General features: G+C 37.5%; 1 protein-coding gene and 1 long non-coding RNA gene across 3 annotated transcripts in view; one reads left to right on the top strand and one right to left on the bottom strand.

The window, feature by feature from the left end:
* The window catches only part of LOC120532675, a 40,690-nt gene extending 20,525 nt beyond the window's left edge, over positions 1-20,165 (bottom strand). Inside the window, exons 1-2 of the long non-coding RNA XR_005634339.1 lie at positions 20,051-20,165; positions 8,273-8,411 (exon numbers count right to left, since the gene is read on the bottom strand). This is a non-coding gene — a long non-coding RNA (uncharacterized LOC120532675). The remainder of the gene's footprint in view (positions 1-8,272; positions 8,412-20,050) is intronic.
* The window catches only part of mcc (MCC regulator of WNT signaling pathway), a 570,331-nt gene that overhangs the window by 449,075 nt on the left and 98,002 nt on the right, over positions 1-23,254 (top strand). The window lies entirely within an intron of this gene.

The raw sequence follows: 23,254 nt of genomic DNA, 5'->3' as shown, positions 1-23,254 counted from the left end.
GACCAAGATCTTTTATAGTTCGTTTTGAACGATTATCATTTAAGTTAGAGGTGATGGAACTCCTCAGGAAAAAAGGAAGATATTATATATGAAGATTGCCACATTCGCGTCTTCCTGACTTCTCTCCAGCAACAGCTATCAAACGCGCCTTCTATAATATTAAACAGCTGCTACGGCAAGCCAATGTCAAATCGGCCTCCTGTATCCGCAAAACTGAAAGTGGAATGGCAGGGTCATTTCTATGTTTTCGCTAGCAAGGAGGAGGCAGAAAATGAGTTAAGAAAGCTGATCCGGGACTATTCTGATACATAATTGTGAGTCATGGCGGTAAATGATAAAGCTAGGATTAATAATCTACTGTCTGATCTATTTGTTTTAAAATACGGGTTTTTATCAGCATATATTCTCATATTCTTATATTATTATTACTTACTTATTACTTATCATTACTTAGTATTACTAGGGCTAAATGTTTATGTTTTATTGTGCTTAATTACGTTTTCCTCCTCTTTTTCTTTTCTAATTATTTCATGTGTACCCTAAATGAGACTGTTCAATATCATACCCTTGGTTTGCTGTTATTGCTATTACTGCATTAAGACTTGTTATGCTTGTTTTGGACACATCTTTAACACCATCACCTGGGTTTATTATCTGGGGATATCATCTTAATGCACTAAAATTGATGAAGATTATATATATATATATATATATATATATATATATATATATATATATATATATATATATATATATTAAGTGCAAAATTCTTTTCTTTTTTTTTTTTTCCTCTTTTAAAGACTATATTGGTAACAGATATCTCTATCTTTTAACCTTAAAGCGCCACTGCATGGGGGCTTGATGTGCTTTGGACGTGCTCTGTCTCTGGGTATGTCAGAGGACTGGGACTGCATGAAGTGGGTTTTAGCCTCACCTGGGGAGGCAAAAAGGGAGGGTGGGGGTTAAGGGGAAGAGAAAGAGAGCAGGCTTGATCTATATCTAATCTATCATCTCAATCTTTATAATTATAACTATCAACGTAATAATAAGCTGCATGGCAACAACTCTTGGGGGAATAGGAAATTAAGACCTAAACTATTTCACTTCCAGTTAAGACTATAATATGACACCAAAAACTCAGAATCAGTGTCTCCATGATGGGACAGTTAACTTCGTAAGCTGGAATGTTAAAGGCCTGAATCACGAATTAAAGAGAAAGAAAGTACTTTCTCACCTAACAGGTCTAAATGCTAAAATAGTATTTTTACAGGAAACCCACTTACTAAGTAAGGATCAGTTCCGGCTGCAAAAGACTGGACTGGCCAAATGTTCCATTCTAGTTTTACAAAGAAAACTAGAGGGGTGGGAATTCTCATACATAGAACAGTACCATTTGTAGCATCAGATGTAGTATTGGATCCTGAAGGGAGATATGTGATGGTCATGGGAGACTTATCTAACTGTAAAATGATTTTGATAAATGTTTATGCACCTAATGTTGATGATAAGGAATTTATACAAAATTTATTTGCATCCATTCCCAATCTGAACACTCATAAACTTATAATGGCTGGGGACTTTAATTGTGTTCTAAATCCACTTTTAGATAAGACTTCCTCCACAGGGGAACGCAACTAACACCGCAAAGATAATTACAAAGTTTATAACTGATCACAACTTATCAGATCCCTGGAGGTTTTAAACCCAGATTCAAGAACATATTCTTTCTACTCACCAGTACATCATTGCTACTCAAGGATTGATTACTTCTTTATAGATAATAACTTCTTGCCTAAGATTAAATCTTGTAAATACGATGCTATTGTTATTTCAGACCATGCTCCGATGATCTTGGAGCTGAAATTACTAAGCCCCATACACTCACCCGCAGATGGCGTCTCAATCCGCTTCTATTAGCTGACGAGAATTGTACTGAATTTATATCCAAACAAATTGAATTCTTTCTAGAGACAAATACATCCCCTGAGATCTCTGCAGGAATACTCTGGGAAACTCTTAAGGCCTTCTTAAGAGGACAGATTATCTCATATCTTTCCCACAGAAATAAATCCGAAAGAAAGTAGCAGAGATAAAAGCGAAATTACTAAAATAGATGAAGAACATGCCAGACTACCAAGCGAGACTCTACATAAGAGGAGGCAGGCTCTACATTCAGAATTAAACCTCTTGACAACTAAAGAAACCGAACAACTAATTTACAAATCCAGACATCATTATTATGAACATGGAGAGAAAGCTAATAAGCTTTTAGCGCAACAAATTCACAAGCAAGATGTAGCAACGCAATCTCGTAATTACTAACACGAATGGAGATAAAATCATCGAACACAAAAATATAATGTACACTTTTAGAGACTACTATAAATCCCTATATACTACTGAGTTTAAAGAAGACAATATACAATCTAATGCATTTCTGGATAAATTACAGATACCACAAATTGACGCTATTAGTGTGGAGGAGCTCGATAAACCTCTGTCATTATCAGAATTACTGGATGCTATAAAGTCACTCCAAGGTGGAAAAGCAGCAGGCCCTGATGGCTACCCTGCAGAGTTTTACAAGAAATTCTCCGCTCAGCTAGCTCCCTCCTATTAGCAACATTTACAGAAGCCAGAGATAACCAATCTCTTCCACAAACCTTTCGCCAAGCACTAATCACTGTCTTTCCAAAACAAAATAAGGACTTATTACAATGTGCATCATACAGACCAATTTCACTTCTGAATAACGACGTTAAAATACTCTCTAAAATCATAGCTAGAAGGATGGAGAAAGTGCTCCCTCAGTAATATCACAAGACCAAACTGTATTTATTAGGGGCCGACACTTATCTTCAAATCTTCGACGCCTGTTTAATGTAATATACTCACCAACTAAATCAAACACCCCAGAAATATTATTATCATTGGATGCAGAAAAAGCATTCGACATGATTGAATGGAAATACCTTTTACTATTTTGGAGAAGTTTGGGTTTGGCCCAACATTTGTGCATGGATTAAATTAGTGTATACTAACCCAGAAGCTTCAGTTTGCATCAATAACATTTGCTCAGACTACTTTAAACTAGAACGTGGCACAAGACAAGGATGCCCTTTGTCACCACTGCTGTTTGCAATTGCCATTGAACCACTGGCAATACATTGTCGAAATACTGATCAGATAAAGGGGATTAGCAGAGAAGGACTGGAACAGAAAATCTCATTATATGCAGATGACATGGTACTGTATATATCGGACCAGAAAATTCTGTGCCTGCAGTCTTAGCAGCACTCACAGAATTTCAAAAGCTCTCTGGTCTCAGAATTAATCTGAATAAAAGTGTACTCTTTCCGTGAATTCGCAAGCATATAATATTAGATTAGACACCCTTCCTTTTATCATTGCAGAACAGTTTAAATACCTCGGGTAAACATCACAAGTAAACATAAAGCTCTTTATCAACAAAATTTCGTCTGTATGGAAAAAATTAAACAAGACTTGCATAGATGGTCAACCCTTCATCTCACACTAGCTGGAAGAATTAACACTGTTAAGATGAATATTCTTCCTAAGCTCCTTTTTATTTCAAAACATACCAATATACATTAATAAATCGTTCTTTAAGCAATTAGATTCAACAATAACCTCATTTATTTGGAATTCTAAACATCCACGCATCAAAAGAGCGACCCTACAAAGACAAAAGGCAGAAGGCGGCATGGCTCTACCTAACTTCCAGTTTTATTACTGGGCGCAAATATACAGTCGATAAGAACCTGGACACAAATAGAAGAACATACACAGGCATGGACCGCAATAGAAGTAAAATCCTGCAGTACTTCTTTGTATTCCTTGCTTTGTGCTCCAATAAACACACGTTATCGGCAATACACTAATAACCCAATTGTGCTCCACTCACTTAGAATCTGGAACCAATGTAGAAAGCATTTTAAGACGGAGAAGCTTCTTTCTGTGGCACCCCTGCAAAAGAACCACCTCTTTCAACCCTCACAAACATATGCAGTTTTAATATCTGGAAAAATTTGGAATTAACTTGCTTAGAGATCTTTATATAGACAACGTCTTTGCATCCTATGAACAATTACATTCCAAATTTAACATTCCAGCTACAAATTTCTTTCACTATCTTCAAATCAGGAACTTTGTTAAACAGAACCTTCCAGATTTTCCTCATCTTGCACCCTCATCCACGCTGGAAAAATTATTGCTCAATTTCAAGGAGTTAGACTCCATCTCTACAATATATAAAATCCTTTTACAATCCCTTCCTTTCAAAGATCCAAGAGGACACTGGGAAAATGACCTCTCAATTAATATATCAGAAAAGGAGTGGAAAGTAGCAATGCAGAGAATTCACTCAAGCTCCATATGCAAAGCATACAATTATACAACTCAAAATTATATATCGAGCACATCTGTCTCGACTAAAACTCTCCAAAATGTTTCCAGGGCATGATCCAACCTGCGAACGTTGCAACCAAGCCCCAGCCTCACTAGGTCACATGTTCTGGGCCTGCTCCAAATTAACATTATTCTGGACAAAAATTTTTAATTACCTCTCAGACAGTCTTGGACTCACAATCCCTCCTAACCCATTAACAGCTGTGTTTGGGGTTCTTCCAGAGGGTCTTAAAGTGGAGAAAGACAAACAAATTGTGATTGCATTCACTACACTGTTGGCACGCAGACTTATTCTGATAAACTGGAAGAACCCAAACTCTCCTCTTTTAAGTCAGTGGGAAACTGATGTGTTATATTATTTAAAATTGGAAAAATCAAATACTCAGTTAGAGGATCTGTGCAGACTTTTTCAAAACATGGCAGGATCTAATCAGTAATATTTTGAAATGATTTTATAAAGCACAGAGAATTTGTTGATTTAGGTATTTTTAAAAGCCTTAAATTTTACACCGTTTGGCTTGCTCTCTCTCTCAAGGGTGGGGATCGATCTGTTCTTAGCATAATTCTTTTTTTTTGTAAAAACTTGATTGCTATGTATTGATTGTAATAAAATTAATAAATAAAAAAAAAAAAAATTTATAGACACGCTCCCACTGCCATTTGTCATGCACAGTGATGCATACAAGCATATTCATGACTGCAGCTACTTCGGAAACAAAGCACGGTGTAAACCTAAAGTTTAAATTAAGTTCATAGACAGGCTGCCACTGGCGTTTGTCATGCCCACGACTAATGCGGGATACAAGTTTAATGAGAGGACGCAGGATATAAACGAGAGTTTTGATCACTTTGTAAGTAAGTTAAAATTGCTGGTGAAGGGCTGTGCTTATGCAAATTCCAAGAGACTGTGTTTGTGGGGATTGACAGTTGAGGCGGGTGGGGGAGTGACGTCATCCTCTCCCCTCCCATTCACCTCATTTCGCTCTGAGCTGAGCTCCGCAGCTAACGCGGTCTTGCGGAAGCAACTTTGTCACGCTGCCACCAAATACTCACAGAAAAATCCACAAGTTAATACACACGCTGTCTCTAGAGTTTCTCCACACTCTGAATCCTCCAGGCACTACTTACAAAAGATTACATTGACTAACATGTTACGTTATTTTTAAAATGTTTCCTTTTCTTAGCACAAGCACAGCTGAGAAGCTTCGATGCATATGCTCCATAACGCGTTAAAAAATAACGCATTTAATCACACTTTGCATTCCAAGCAAAGGTGAACTTCTCTCAATGCATGATTTCCTGGTACACCGATTACATTGATGCACACATACAAAAATATAAGAGTCGGAAGAAAGCGCGTTGCTAGGACTGATTGGAGGAAAATTTCATTTCAAAAGACTACCCGATGGAAGCCTTGATAAAAGAGTGGTTTTGTGCAAACTGTGCAAAAAGGAGTTTGCATAACACGAGGCACTTCAACCTTACAGTATCATCTAAATGCAAAACATGTTACAGCGAACACAGAAACTGTGTATGCTGTTAGCAATAGCAGTACGAGTTTGAGTACCAACAAAAGGTGTCGGCAGCCCAAAACTGATGAAATGACTGGCTTCAGGACCAAAATTAGTAAGTCAACATCGGTCAAACTTACAAATTCTCTCGCAAAATGGATTGCTTTGGACTGTAGACCACTAACAGTGCTGGAAGATAGGGGGTTAGAAAATGTGCTACAGTTAGCGTCAGGTCATCCAACTTTTCAACTGCCGTGCCGTGAGACTATTTCAAGTAAAATTCAACAGCTTTATGACACTGGAAAGCAAGCAAAATTAGATGCATTACAGAAAGCAGACTTTTTGGCTCTTATTCGGGATCAATGGACTTCCGTGACCGTTAGTAATTTTAATTACATCTAATTATAAAATGTTCAATGATCACACTGTTTTAGCCTAATGTACAAAATAATTTTGGCTAAGGTTACTCAGAGTTTAAAGGTGAAGCTGGTCAAATTAACTTTTACGTTTCTGTCTTATTTTTTTAAGATAAAAGACTGCAATTTATGTTGAAATTTTTCTTCTTATTATTTAAAGACAATACCATTCTGAACATGTATTTAAAGTACTTAGAATACCACTTTTATTTTTAAGTCTGCCCAATTTTAGCCACGGATGATGATTCTGATTTGAATTGAAATGCAGTTTAAATGCATTTTTTTTTTCAGAAATTAAAAGAGCTTGAGTTTACAATATACATGTCCATGTCTATTATTTGATTCTGTCGCCCACTAAAACCCTTTTAAATTAAAAAAAACATTTGCGCTTTGGGGCAAATTTACATGTACAATTACATGCAATGAATCAAGATTAATTAATTACAAAGCCTCTAATTAGATTTATTTTTTTAATCAAGTCCCACCCCTAATATATATATATATATATATGTTGATATGTATATATATATATATATACACACACACACACATATATAAACATATGTATGCATATATATGTATATATATGTGGATGTATATGTATATATACTGTATATATGTGTGTATATGTATATACAGTATATGTTTGTGTGTGTGTGTGTATATATATATATGTATATATATATACTCAGCAAAAAAAGAAACGTCCCTTTTTCAGGACTGTGTATTTCAACAATAATGTTTTAAAAATCTAAATAACTTTACAGATCTTCATTGTAATGGGTTTAAACAATGTTTTCCATGCATGTTCAATTAACCATAATCAATTAATTAACATGCACCTGTGGAATGGTCGTTAAGACCTTAACAGCTTACAGAAAGTAGGCATTTAAGGTCACAGTTCTAAAAACGCAGGACACTAAAGAGACTTGTCTACCGACTGTGAAAAACACCCAAAGAAAGATGCCCAGGGTCCCTGCTCATCTGCGTGAACGTGCATTAGGCATGCTGCAGGGAGGCATGAGGACTGCTGATGTGGTTAGGGCAATAAATTGCCATGTCCGCACTGTGAGACACCTAAGACAGCGCTACAGGGAGACAGGAAGGAAAGCTGATCATCCTCGCAGTGGAAGAGCCCGGATCTCAATCCCATTGAGCACGTCTGGGACCTGTTGGATCGCAGGGTGAGGGCTAGGGCCATTCCCCCCAGAAATGTCCAGGAACTTGCAGGTGCCTTGGTGGAAGAGTGGGGTAACATCTCACAGCAAGAACTGACAAATCTGGTCCAGTCCATGAGGAGGAGATGCGCTGCAGTACTTCAAGCAGCTGGTGGCCACACCAGATACTGACTGGTACTTTTGATTTTGAGCCCCCCTTCATTCAGGGACACATTGTGAAACATTTTTAGTTTATGTCTTATGGTGTTGACTCTTTTAGTGTTCATACAAATATTTACACATTAAGTTTACTGAAAGTAAAAACAGTTGAAAGTCAGAGGACGTTTCTTTTTTTGCTGAGTATATATATGACAGCAACACTCATGACAATGACAATGTCAATCATGTTACGTTATTATTAAAATGTTTCCTTCACTTTTACTTCTTTAACACACTACTTCTCCGCTGCGAAGCGCGGGTATTTTGCTAGTTTACACAAAAGTATTGAGGAAAAATAAATGAAAATAGTAACCAGATTACTTATACTTTGCAAAAACTGGGGAGATGTAGGATGTCATGATGCACATCTGCCGCTACAATGGTCTTAAAAAAAATCAAAGCAGATGTTTTGGCCATGCAAAGTGAAAACGCCTTGTAGGGCATGTTGTAGCTATCAGTTTATTATTAAGCAGAATAAGCTGAAAAACATTGCAGTGAGCCCATCAAACAAGGAGAAACAGCCAGTAACAAACGATCTTACCAAGTGATGTCATGATTGCGGACATGTCAGAAGAGAAGTTGGTAAGGAATATGATGATGCCTGCCTGTAGTCTTCTGTGAAGCACAGTGGTGGCTCTGTCATGGTCTGGGACATAATTTCAGCCAGCACTGTAGGAAATCTGCTCAGAATAAACAAAAGATGGCTACAGATAAATATAAATAAATTTGATGCATATTGCTGTACCTTTGGAAAAACAACTCATTGACAAAAACTTTATCTGGCAGCATGATTACAACTTGGTGCTCTAACAATATTACCAGTGGTATTTTTGGTGAGGCCATAACAAGGTTTTTTCGGTATGCAGACTACCCTAAGGTAACCATTAACTAACAAATAACACTGGATAAAAGAGATTTTGCCTCCTGAGCACTTTTGGGTGTATTTTAAATGCTTTAAATCTCCCGGTCACATACCATTTATAGCTCTTGCCTATTTCTGAGATTTCCTCTCGTATTATAAATATACGTATATAAGAACTACAACTGAAATATCTTTGATTGTATAAAACTAGTGGGACAACTAGCTACTAGGAATGCAGCTCACATATACCAAGTGTTTTTGGTAATAAAGGGTCTTATTATATTAAAAAAAATATGGCAGCTCTATAAGTATCTGATTCCAGGGCAGGAAACAGTGGCACATAAACCACCTGCAAACTCAACAAAGATATTTTTGCCTCCTCTTCATATAAAACTCAGACTGATGAAAAAAGTTTTGAAAGCAATGAAGAAGAAAAACAAAAAATTTAGATTTTTGACTAATTCCAACTGTAAAGAAGGCATTTTTGTTGAGCCACAAAACAGGCACGTCATCAATGACAAGCGGTTTGAAGATCCGCTAGTGAGGCTGGAGGAAATCACATGAAAAGGCATTCAAGGGTGATGGTGAAATTTTTCTTGGCAACTCTAGAGAACCAAACAGGGCCCAGCTGCTAGAGAACATGCTTCAAGCATACAAAACCGTGAAGTGCAACGTGTTTATAAAGATTAACTTTCTGCATTCACTGCCGTTGTTGGTGCAGTCAGGGACAAACGTGATGACAGGTTTCACCGGGATATTGCAAAGATGGAAAAGCAGTATCGGGGAAAATGGAATCCATCAATACTGGCTAACTATTTTTGGACACAATAATAAGACACGTCAGGTGCTGACTACAAACGAAAATCAGCAGTAAAACATTTTCACTCAATTGGACTAATTCAATGTGTCAGCATCAATAAGCAATTTAAACACACTAAATTAACAAAAATAACTTCATGCTTCTCCAAATTCCCATGCGATACAATCAATCTGAAATTATGTTTGTGTTCAGCTTGGAACTGTCTAGCATACTCACAAAAAAATTTTCAAGAAGCAAAACGTTTGAAAAAATGAATAGTCCAGTGTAGTATATGTCTCTTTTGCTAAAGACTGTAATGCAAGTTCATGCAACTTTCACGTCTCAAAAAACTTAAGCAAACTATAGAATGCTGCTGTGTTGTCTTTCTCAAGGGAATCAGATCATTGTGATGCCCTCTGATGTCATCATTATCTGAAAGAGTTAAAAGGAGAATTATGGCAAAAGCTGAAAGAATCTTGAAGGAATCTACCACAGGGCTACTTGAAAAAGTTCGACAGCAGTGTAACAAAGTGAATATCTTCGATTTTGCAGTTTATTGGAGGCCATGCAAAACATAATTTTTATTTGAGCACTGTTTGGTAATATGTTTACTGTAATGTTATGGAGTGTTTTCACAAACAAATAAACACTTAGCGCCCAGATAACTTGCGTTAAATCAGATTTTATTGAGTTGTGTAAGATCTTTGCACACAGTGAGTGTCATATACTGTTTTGCTAGCTTTCCTGTTTCAGCCTATTACTGCCATGCTCACTAATTGACACCATGCATCCATCCAATCAACTTAAACTGTTTTTTTTTTCAACTGTGAATTAAAACAGAACTGTCCTTTTACCTCTTAACAGAGGTTGCTGGAGGATGGAACCTAACCTAATATCATCAGGTACAAAAATGTATGTTGCTTGCATTGAAGGTGCTTGGCTACTTGAATCAAGGCATTGGAAGTGAATAGTTCAGTTTGAAAAGGATTATTTATTAACTCTGCATATGCCTCTTAAACTTTTTATTGATCACTGCTGAACCTCAGGCTCAAAGCTTTTTTATTGTTCTTGCATCTTGAAGAATAATAATCTTGAAATTAGGCTTCAAGCTGTAATTTCATTCTGCATTAACAAAAAAGATATGCTGTGAAGCTGTTATATTGCAACAGACTGCACTGCCTAAACCAAGTGTCAGATTTTTAGTTCCTTCAGTGACTCAAGAAGTGTAGCTGGTGACCTATCCTGTTCTCACAGAGTTTAGAAAATGTTGATGTCAAGAAGATATTGACTAGAAGTGGTGAGGGGACTTTAGAGAAAACCAAGCCAACAAGCCCTCCTCCTTGGACCAGATTTATTTTAATGTCAGACGTTACTGTTTTTTTTTTAGATGATATATTGGCAAGTCAGCAGGGATGGATGAGATCTGGCTGGAAAATGCAGAAAGTGATTAATATTATGGCACTTTCTTGTTGGTTTTGTGTCTAAGGTTGGAATAATGCTGACTAACTGGGATGGTAATCCACAAGCGGGTGTGCTTCAGTTGCTGAAGGATCACACTCCTCATACTCCATGGCTTAACCTGCAGTGGGATTCTTGAAAAAAGGGGTGGCCAAAATTCACATTTGGAAGAAACATTGTAGTTTTCTCTCTGCTAAGGAACAGTAAACAAACTCTTTATTCTTTTAGTTATTTTATTTTTTTATTTTTATTTTGCCTTATACAATTTCTTGTATTAGGAATTTGTTAGTTTTCGCATACCCCGTGGAGTCAGAGCGCAGGGTCAGCCATTGTACAGCACTCCTGGAGCAATTGCAGGTTAAGAACCTTGCTCAAGGGCCAAGCAGAGTAGGATCTCTTTTGGCAGTGCCGGGGTTTCAAACTGGCAACCTTTGGGATACCAGCACAGATCCTTAGCCTCAGAGCCACCACTCATTTGTGTCATCATGAGACTTTGACATTTTCTGTGCAGACATGAAAAAGGCTTATGTCAATGTTCTCTTTGCTCTTAATGCAACGATACTACAGGTCTGGTTTCAATAAAAAAATAGGAAAAGTGTCATCATTATGCAAGAATTATTAAAAAAATATTTTACTGTGCCAATTTCAGGCTCTGTGTCTTGGTAAGAGATCGTGTCCAGTTTTATGCCTGGAATTGAACATTTTTACAAGGTACATGATACTCCAAAGAGCAATGGGTGTACAATACCAAATGGAGGAAATGGTTCTTCAATTTTATTTTCATCTAGCACACTCTGGATTCATGAGTTGTGTCACATTTTGGAACCATGTGCTTAGCGTAAAAGTGTCCCAGTTTGGGACTTTGGAAATCTGGTCACCACTGAAATAATGTAATGGCGGCACATATTTCAGATTACACCAAAGTCATTGGTACAATAAGTATATGCGTCTGATCCATTCATTCTACTGGTTTAACTTCTCCTTTTAGCTTCATTGTATTATGATCTCCAGCAGTCAGCTCAGTAGGTCTTAATTGAGTGTGAAGTGATAAGAAGGAGAGAATGTAACAGTTACCTGTATAGGCGTTACTTGCTGTTTACTAGTCATTTTAGACTCTTGTTCACATGCAGGGGTATAGGAGAGTCTGAAAGTAACCAATGAATCGGTGCAGCAGGAGCAGTTGTTTAAATTTTGTTCCTAAATATTATTATAAAGCAGGAGCTATCTATATACTTGGATAAAGATTTCATTTTGCCGATCCATCAACATCTCCGTCTTTATACTGTATATGATCACAGAGCCAAAACAACAAGATCGTAGGCTCATAATGATGCTCCTATATTGGGTTTGACTTCTTCCTAATGAACAAGGAGCTCAACAAAGCTGGAGACAGTTGCAATGGAACTGTGAATCAAAAGGAGTCAGCTTGTGTTGAGGATTCCTTCTTTTCACCTTTGACTGGGGTCAGGCAGAGGAATTTTAGATTTTAGGTTATTTTGCATTACCCAGGAATTCCGTAGAAATGCTGCTAAAGACAGTGTGGCCTGGTCTGTTCATCTTAGGGCTTTTTCAAGAAAAGAGCTAGCAGAGATTTCAAGGTTTTAGCTCTGCTGATGTTCTGATTGTAAATTACAAAATTAGAAATGCTAATGCTGCTAGTGTATAGAAGAATTACAAAAGAAGTTGAGTGTGGGGGTATAAAAATGTGTGTTGCAGTTTTACCTTTAATTATCTTGTTATCTTAAATAACCACACAAATCAAAAACATCTTTTTTCAGCCATGTCTAAAAACAACACATCTATTGTTTGGTTTCCTTGAAAAAAAAAAAAATGAGATCTGGGTAATTTTAAATTTACAACCAGTAAGAGCGAAGCATAACTTAAAAGTTAGTTCAAGGAATAAATTTGCTTTACTCAATTTTTTGGATCGAATATAACAAACCACAGTGATCCCTGGAGTTTCTCACACTGAAGTGTTATTCACACATGTGTGTTTATACGTTTCACAGAGTTAGCCCATAAGCATTCAATTATTAACAAAATTTGGCAACTCTAATATATGTCGAGATCCTTTATCAAGTAACTTAAAACAGATGATATTTGAGGAAGAATTAGTTTCAGGATGTGAATATGATTAAATTGATGCTGATTGGTTCAGTGGTTCAACCAAATCATTATTTTAGTGAATTATAGATGCAAGCAAGTTTGTAGGTTCATTGGTATTATGGCTTGACCTTTAAAATTCAAATGATAATGATGTGTAATTAAGCTAATCGAGATGCGCCATGCCAGTGTTGCCTCTTTAATGCCTAATTCTGTCATTATTTTCTTCAGCTCTGCCGAACATTGGCTTTTATGTACTTTCTTGTATTTGTTTCAGCCTTTGTCTCTGTATTCAGCCTCAAAATATACAATATTTCCTTTCATCTCTCACTGTTAAAGGTTTGGCATGCTATTATTCTGTTTTCAAGATCCTTTATTTTTGTTATTTGGGTGATTCTTTAATTTAGCATTTTTGTTTGCTATTTCATTTGTATATCTAGATTTATAAACCCTTACTTTTAGTGGTTCAGCAGCTATACTGTGGTAAGAAAAGTCTGGGGGGTGTTTTATTTAATTAATTTATTATTGGTTTTGATGGTTTTTAAGCACAGTTCAGTGGCTTAACCACTGGCAAGCAGTGCACATGTGAATATATGCAATCACTTGGGTTTTAGTTAATTATGAAGAAACTACGTATTAACTTGTGTCGGCCGAGTTAGTGTTCAGGAAAAAGAAAGAAAAGGAGAGGACAGATGGAAAGACAATGAAAACAATAGAGCAAGTGATCACTTTGTGGACAGCATATTTTCTGGGAGCAAAGGGCAGGACAGACAGTGTTGACTCTGTTGAGCGTTGTAAAGGGGGCAGGATAGATGGCTAGGGCTGGTATGGAGGTTCCAGGAATGTGTGGAAGTTCAAGTCTGTTGAGCAGTGGAGCAGATGAGGATGGAGAGAGGCCAAGGGATCAATATACTGTTATGCAGATCCATAGTGTAATGTCATCAGGTTAGAGGGCAAGGGGCCCAGGGAGTTGCTGTGAATGACTGAGATGGTAGTTCAGTTCTGCAGGTACTGGCAGAACTGGTAGACCAGGATGTGGTGGAATGATGTCCTGATACTCAAAGTATTTATTTAATTGCTTACTGGAATTATTTATCACTATTTTAAAAGCACAACTTGATGTTTAAAAAAGGGTTATTTATTGAAGCACTGTATCACTTTGAACACTTGAATTCTTTGGGTGTTTTTTTTGTTTGTTTGTTTGTTTGTTTTTTATTAATGAACTTCATTTAGACTTTGGAACCAAAAGTCTTGCCTAATTCCTCAGATGCCCAGGTCCATCTTGGTATATTATTACGAAGTGTCCCAACAGAAGTGTGTTGTGCCCTTGGCTGTGGACACTTGGGCATGCAAACTAATATTTCTTTAAAGGGTACAAAGAGTGTAAATGCCATAATGATATGTTAAAAGTGTGTAAATAAAGAATATGGATAGGTGAAAAGATTTGGGCATCCAATCCTTTTTTAAAGGTGATGGAAAAATATATATACAGTATATACTTGCATTTAAGTCCTCCCGTGGATAAGTCGGGGCTTGATTTTGCCATATAATTTCCAGTAATTTAGTATTATTTTAGTATAAGTCGAATCCAGAAATCTCACACTATTGGTGCAAGAAATAATGATAACGCCCACCTGAGAGAGTAACCATGGAGCACACTGCCTTTTCTTTCTATGTATTGTGCCCACGTGACCACGCGGTAATACCTGAACTATTCCAAAGAAACGTTTACACTGTTTTGTGTTTTTTCTATCTCACACCCTCATACACCTTTATCGTAAGAGCATCCCTTATCTATGATGGAGCGTTTGATCAGAAGAAAATATGGAGCTGGTTTTAAATTAAAAGCCATTGAAGGAATTGGTAACTGTGCTGCTGCAAAAAAAATCGATGAATCTGAGAAACTGGTGCGAGACTGGAGGAAGCAGGAAGATGTAAAAAAAAAAAAAAGAAATTAAGTGTCTTATTTTTGAACATGTGTATGAGTCAGGGCCTGATTTTATGATCGATTTTTCGGGTTTCAAGACCCGACTTATACGCGAATATATACAGTATATATATATATTTTTTTTTTTTGATTTTTTTGATTTTAATAACAAACTTCCATACAAATAAGTCAAGTTTTACAAGACTTGGTTCAAAACAAATCAACCCCCACCCATAAAATATATACATTTTTATGAACGAGAGCTTGTTCCTGCTTCAGTCATTTCAATAAGCCTCTGTCACTTACTAGTTCAAAACTTATGACATTTCAGTTGTTCTGCTATGCTATAATTTCCATTGACCAAACATAACAAAGTTGCAGGGTTGCTAGAGGTGCACTCATGGGAGTTTTTCCAAACTGTCAGGCCCATGAAGGAAGACAGAAGACGATTAGCTTTTGTTGTTCCCTCGATGTCCTAGCTCAGTGTTCCCCTTAAATCAGTCTATTCAAGGCTCATGGTACATTCATGCAATTGACAAAGACTTGAAATAATTTTGAAATTTGGTAACATATGGTATAATAAATGATGATTTTCTGATTTGTTTTGTTTGCTGTCTTTGCATTTCTAAAAAGCCCAGTGTGTTCAGTCAGCAACTTGAGGTTTTCTTCTCAGTTTTAAATAGAAGTGAGGAATCTGAATGCAGACAGTATTCAAGGCAGCAATGGCATACTTATAATAAAGGTGTAATTTCTAGCAGGGACTGCAAGAACATGTGCCCACCAATTTTTTTTAAATTGTCAAGTAAGCATCTCTGATTAGCCCAAAATCACATCTGATTTTCTATGGTTAACATCAGCAAAAATTGTAATCATAACTCCTCCACTTTATAAAGAAGCCCTTATCATTCAGATCACTTTTTAAAATTATACCTCCAACTGCACTGATTAGTGTAAAGGAAGTTACAATAAATTCACTAGGATTAGGGTTAGGGTTAGGGTTACTACTGTATCCACTTTCAAACCTCAGGCTTAATAATTCTTTTTTTTAATTTTACTAATTGACTTTTCTAATGAAAGTTGTGTCAATGATTGTAATTAAACAAGTTGCCTTGAAAAAGTTTCTTATACACATAAAAGTTTGTCCATGGTACTTCAGGGCAACTGTGATTTGATATTAAATATTGAATATCTTTATTGACATTGCACAAGTACAGCAAAATTGGAATACAAACCTATCAGTGCAGCAAAACAGCAAGAAATTACCGTATAACACTACAAAAACATATAAATATGAAGATTTATAAAGGAGACTCTAAAAGTGGAAAAGCAAATCAAACATCATATTACACAACAAAACATTTTTCAGATTCTGCTGGTATTTAGTGCAGTCATAGTCTTTGGGTAAAAGCTATTTTTAGTCTATTTGTCCATTTTTTTATTGTCTTGAAGCATATGCCCAAAGGCAGCAGTTCAGAGTTAGAGTGACGGGGGTGGGATGGATTTTTAATTATCCTTTTTCAGTCAACGGAAACTGTAAAGATCTTCCAAGGATGGTGTGATGGACAGCCGGCGTTTCAGTCTTGCCGGGATGTTCCTTTACAGAAGAAAGCAGACTTTTCAGGGCATTACATCCCCCAGGACGCTAGATGGCAGCTCCCCTGGATGGAAATGGTTCCTCGGATTCCCACAGGGCAGCATGGGACATCGAGTCCATCTGTTCAGCCGTGTTGGGTGCCGTGGGTGCTGCCAGGGTGAGCTCACCAAGAACCTGGAGACTATTATGGTTAAGCCAACCCGGAAGTACCTCAGGGTCACAAGGATGGAAGCCCGGCACCACTTCCGGGACACTTGAAGAAGGAAGATGTGGTGTTGACCCAGAGAAGAAATACTTCCGGGTCAGAGACTTTAAAAGGTCTATGGGAAACCCCAGCAGAGACAGCCAAAGCTGGGTGGTAGAGGACGGAGCTGCTAGGAGTGGAGGATTGTGTTATTGTATTATTTATTGATTAATTGAGAATAGTGGAGAGTATGGTGCTTTGTGCACTATATTTGAAGAATATTATAATTAAAATCTTCTTGTGCTTTTACACGTGTGTATGGGACATCTGTCTGGTGGGTTCAACGGGGCAACAGCGCCTCTAGCATCCACATTGGGAAGCTCCAACTCAAATCCTCCTGCATAGGCAGACCCAGGAACCAGAATTTCGAGTCCCTCACCACACAATTCCCATCAATAAAAAGGGGCTAAATATTAGTTTTCATCCTCCTAAAGTCGATGATCAGTTCCTTGGTTTTGGTGGTGTTAAGAACCAGATTGTTGTATCAGCAACACCCATACAACTGTTCCACTTTGTTCCAATAAGCACACTCATTCCTCCCATATATATATAGTGATATATAGTGGAGACATTCACAGTGGTCACTGTCTTTGTAGATGGTGTACATCTTCACTTCAATTTCCTGGGTAGTTATTTAACAATTTTAGTGTTCTTTCCCATCACAAAGACTCACAATTAGGTTAATTAGCAACTCTACTTTGGCCAAGAAGCAATAAGTGTGGGTATGGGAATGAGTGCACCCTGCACTGGACTATTGTCCCTCTCAGGTTTGGCTCCTGTCTTATGCCCACTACTGTTGGAATTGTCTCTGGGTCCTTATGAACTGATAATCAAAAAGCACCTTTTAAACAGAGAATAAATAAATGTTATAAGATACAGTTAAGAACCTCAACCTCACATGAGGTAAAACCAGATGACAGAGCTCTACTACATGTGTGCAGGGCTTAGTGTTTAACATCTCATGTTATCATTGAGTTCGACCTGGCAGGTAGGTTTCAGGCAAGGACAGAATGACTACTGAAAACGACAAGATTTTACATTTCATAAAACTAGAAAAAGCTCAGTTGTTTGTGAATGTGATACTAGATAACCTCCACAAACTGTTTTGTAAAATTCTGTTTCGCTTATCATTATAAAAAGAAAGACACCTGAAAAGGGGAGGCAAATAGATTACAGATATTTTTTTAAATTATAAAAACTAAGTTTTTGTGTGAAAATTGGAGAGATAATTCTTAATACTTATTGAGTGCCTTTTAAGTTAAAATTATTGTGTAGGTACATCAGGGTCCAATTTTACTTGACATAACGAATAAATATATTTGGCCACCTCAACAATAGATGAATGAACAAAGTAAGGTAGAATTTAAGAGCCTATATAGAAATTTGTAAAAGGTTGAGATCAAAACTCTTTGTTCCAAAGGTCATTCATACAGTTTTAAAGGGAGGAGAACATGCTTCATGGTAAAGATGATAAACAATTTTGGTGGTGTATGATGGAGTATCAGGAATAGGCCTTAGTTTATTTTGCTGAGTTTATGCCCATGGACCCTCACTTCTCTGTCCATTGCGGTGCACATGAGTCTTTGGAAAAGTAAGGTGGCATTGCTTTAGTACTGCATGGTTAGTGGCTTTGCAGCTACTGGCATTCAAGCTGTTCTCGTGTTTAGTAAGTGGATTATTGTGAATTTTGAACGTTTTTTTGTTTTGGATTATGGACAATTAACTTTTCACAGCAGAACCTTGATGTGTTTTGAATTATGAACTCATGAATATCTTCATCTTAATTTTCTCCTTAATGTTCTTCAATTTTTCTTTTGTATTGTGGACTCAGTTAGTAAAAAATGTTGTTTCACTTTTTCACCATTTGATTTTTAAGGCAGCTCATCGTGTACTCCAAGCCAGGCTCTTGCTGCCAGGTTTCCTGATCACAGACCAGCATGCACCTGACTATGGAGAACTTTACAAGATAACTCACCTAAAACACATGGCTCCTATTTGCTTAGTTTGATCCACAAAGAGTGGAAAACTATTTTTTTTAATGTTTTTCATTCTGTTCCCGCTGTTAACTAATAGAAGTGTTTGTTTTCCTCATACCTCTGAAGTAGAAATATTTCTCTTTGTGTGCAACCCTTGAATCTGTAACATAGCACATATTCTTAGATTACAGCTAATCCATCTGTAAAACACTCCTAGCACTATTACAGTTTATGTTGTTTTGTATTACTGGTAAGTTCCTTATATTCGTCACATAAAGTTGTTGATTTTTTTATGCAAAAACTGAAAAACGTTGAACATAAAAACCAGAAGCATAATAGTGCCTTCCTAAAATGAAGCCAGCTTTGTGTTTTTTTCATGAACATGTGTTCACCACTAAGATACTCTAATTTGCTCCTTTTTGATCTGCTAGCATTGACATGTCATGCTCCCTAGTATCTGACATTAGGTGCCTGAGTTTTCTTACTGCCATGTTGCGAATGTTGAGTCAGTATGGCCAGCACTGTACATGAGCAATAGCATCCTATATCCTTTACAGTTTAAGCAAAAGAAGATTAAGAGGTGACATGATTGAAGTGTTTAAAATTATGAAGGGAATTAGTACAGTGGATCGAGACTTGTATTTTAAAATGAGTTCATCAAGAACACAAGGACACAGTTGGAAACTTGTTAAGGGTAAATTTCTCACAAACATTAGAAAGATTTTCTTTACACAAAGAACGATAGACACTTGAAATAAGCTACCAAGTAGTGTGGTAGATAGTAAGACGTTAAGGACTTTCAAAACTCGACTTGATGTTTTCTTGGAGGAAATAAGTGGATAGGACTGGCGAGCTTTGTTGGGCTGAATGGCCTGTTCTCGTCTAGAGTGTTCTAATATGGTGAAAGTATGTTAAATAAATAGGTTGGTAGGTAGGTATTGTTTGTAGATAGGTATTGTTTGTACCTATCAATATCTAGAAAGGTAATATTTACATAAAGTGTGCTAAATTTCCATTTTTGTTTATTAAGAGTAACTCTCATTATGAGATCAGTCAATTAAACAATGATTACAACTGTAAAAAAAATGAAATATACTGAATTATTAGCACAAAACTTCATTTTTCAGCATAAAGAGAGAGAAATGTCATATTTTATATATAAGGGTTGATTTAGTCAGCCACATTTTGAGCAGGACTCCACAGGCAGACTACAGTTGTGTTTAAATTACAAGATGCCTGAAAGCTGGCCCATTATCAAAGACAAAATTTCTGTTTAACACTGCCATATTTTAAAGTTGCTAGTGTACATTGCCATAAACTCACAAGTCAATCAAAAGCAATAATGGTATTTCTTACATATCCAAGGGTGTCTTCTTTCAAATAAATCCCAAGTTTCCATGTTGTCTGCTCTCTTTCGATATTAAAATATGTGATTTGCACACATGTATGACTAGGCGAGCAGCATGTCACAGATGAGTGAATCTGCTCTTATCAAAGGTTCCACCTCTGGCAAGCTACATAAAGTGAAAGGCTCGTTACCATTGGATAGCTGAGGTTCACAGCATGCCAATGATGTGTAGTTGTCTATGATTGGTCATTCATATTACATGTCACAGCTGTGTGTAATAAGCAGGAAATAAATTGCTTGTGTGGCAGCTCATCTTTACACATCATTATGCACAAAGCCTTAGCCAGATTTTGATCAAAGTTTTGATTTTATCGAGAATGATGCATGCGATGAAGGACATGATGCTTTGCTGGATTTGTAAATGCTACTTTTAGTATCACTTTGAAGAGTTGCAGAGTGCAGTTTTATAGTTTAAGCATCATGGGTTCAATTACAATACCCAAGCACTGTCTGCCTTCAGGAAAACAAAACTGTGGTAAGGAGAGGTCTGCGGCTGTTTGACATTTTATTGAATAGTTGCTGCATTCACATCTTTGTGTTGGGGGGTGTGCGATACGGGAGTGGACGGCCATGCAATTATTGCCACAGATATAGGATCATCCGCGACCCTAATTGGTGCTGGGAACTGCTGATTGCCCAGATATACCACATCCCCATTTTAAAAGGGAAGCGCGAGTGCAAGAGAGATGAATCAAGAATCGAGAAAAAGAAAAGATGGAGGTTGAAGAGAGAGAACAAGGCAGGAGGTGGAAGGAGCTGATGCGAGCGAGCAAAAGGGAGCAGGCTCGGGACAGAGAAGGCAGGCAGATGAAAATGAGAGACCCTTGAGCAGCATGAGAGGCTGACGCCCAGGGGGGCTGAAGGAGTAATAACTCAGGCTGAACTACTCGGGAAGCCAGAGCGATGTGCACTAAGAGGAGTGACTCACCATGGAAGACCGGAAGGCAGCAGGGGTCAAGGAGGCTTAGAAGGGGACCTCCAATGTGAGCGCCATGACCGTTGGGGTCAAAACCTAGATTCGGCGATGGAGCCAGGCCATAGCCATGGGTCAGCATGGGACCCGGACCTGCGGAAGGTCAGCTGCGTGTGTCAATAGGGCGATTCCTCTGCTGCAAGGCCCGTATGGGATAAGCGGAGTAGCCACCAGTGAGGAAAAAGACACTGGTTTTTAGTAACGAAAGTTTCCTGCCAGCTGATTTTAACCTTGTTTTTAATAGATTTATGCTGATTTTAACCTCCACAGATGCACCTTTTTATGGATTATTTATTTATTTATTGAACTATTTTCTGAACACTGCACTTTTTGAACACTTGTTTTGGACTTGGTTTTTAATAAAATTACTGATTCACTTTTACACCATCCCCTTGCTCCAAGTGTGATTTGTCATCAGCCATGCTCATCCGGTTATGTTATTGACTGTGTTGGATTCAAAAGGCTCCCGTTATGGCAGAGGGAGCAAGGAGCCAACCCGCACCATCACAAAAGGGGGTATGAAATTTCAGAGCAATAATGCCAAAAACCCTTTAGGACAATTGAGGTCAATGCAGCATTAATTCACACGCTGATCTTTATACAATTGTGGTGATGGCGTCACGTGTTGTACACTTCCGATTGTCTTGCCTAGTAATTGTAGTAAGGTTGTACTCATCAGTGTCCCCTAAGTTTTACAGTTGTTTCAACCTTATGCCCTTTGCTATTTGAAGAGACTGCAGACCCTAACAAACCTGAAATGGATTAATTGAGTTATAAAACAGTTACAGTGGATTGGTTCCTGCTTTGCAGCTACTGCTGCTTGGATAGAATCCAGTCTTAACATAACTAACTGGGTTCAGAAACTAAGCAAATGATTAATTCCGTCCCTTCTTCCATGCATCCAACCATTTTCTATTTCCTTATTCAGTTCAGGGTTGCAGGGATGAATGAATAATTGCAGTGGTTAATTACCTGATTATTTGCTGACAATCTCAGCCATTTTGAGCTGGCAGTGGCATCACGGCACAGCTTTTCACATGCTGTAGCTGACAGCCAAAAGAGAAATGAAGATTTGAATTTTTGAAGGAAAAAGTTCACGCTTGAGCTGCACAGAATTTCCCAACGGAGATCTCACTTTATAAAATGAAAAATTCTGAATGGTTTTCTCAAGTTAAACCCTCTCACTGCTCATTTTGTACATTACCAATTAAAATAATTTCTTCATGGACTGTGATTTTAAATTAGTGCCTGGTGAATATGTGACAAATAGCGAATATTTTGGAGCAAATACAGTAATGGCAATGATGCACAATGACAATGATGTATGTGGATTGAGTCATATTTATAAATCAAATTTTCTGCCCCTCAGGTTTATGACCATATGTGAAGTATTAGCGTTTTGGTTATACCATTAAATATTTGGGATATTCTGTTCTGGCTTCTAATGTAGTTTATTTTTTCCACATAGCCTCTTCCATAATGCATGCCAGCACTCAAAATACAGAAATAAATGGAAGCATCAGCTTTGAGTATGGCTTTCAGCAAATGTGAATATAATAGCATTTGGCTGCATTGTCTGCGAGTGCAGAATTCAGAATTACACACAGAAGGCTTACGGTATGTCACTGGGCTGTACAATTGCTTATGGAGTTCAACTTCAAGTCACCTTGAACATTTTGTAGTTTCCAGACTTGCCTGTTTCATTTCTTTAATGTGCATTGCAGAGATTTGAAAATTCAAACAGCGAAGCTTAAGCCAAAGTCATATAAATCTATTCATTTTTGTAGCCTGCGTTTTAGGGTTGTGGGGCACTAAAGTCCTTCACCTGTAACTGGACAAGTTGGAATGTAAAATACTGTAATTCACCACCATGATGTTTATTTAATGAGGCACATTTCATGGTGAACTCCATTTCAAAGTAGTTTATTCGTGCTGTGCTGTGGTTATCAAGTTCCCACTGTGGGAGCATAGACCGAAGAAGTTATATAGCACTGGCCAGCATACCAAAGCACTTTATGTACCCATTTGTATACATGGAGCATTCCTGTAGAGTCTGTTCATTATCTCAGTCTGCAAGATTTTATTGTATAAAATATATCACCTTCCACAAAAAGTGCTTCATGTATAGAAAACAGATTCAAGCGGAGACAGGCCAAGCGGCTCCTGAGATCACACGGTG

The sequence above is a fragment of the Polypterus senegalus genome, chromosome 7 (genome assembly GCF_016835505.1).
Source record: "Polypterus senegalus isolate Bchr_013 chromosome 7, ASM1683550v1, whole genome shotgun sequence".
In the NCBI taxonomy this organism is placed as follows: domain Eukaryota; kingdom Metazoa; phylum Chordata; class Cladistia; order Polypteriformes; family Polypteridae; genus Polypterus; species Polypterus senegalus.
The sequence above is the reverse complement of the archived record's forward strand: the minus strand, read 5'-3'. Positions and strand labels throughout refer to the sequence as shown.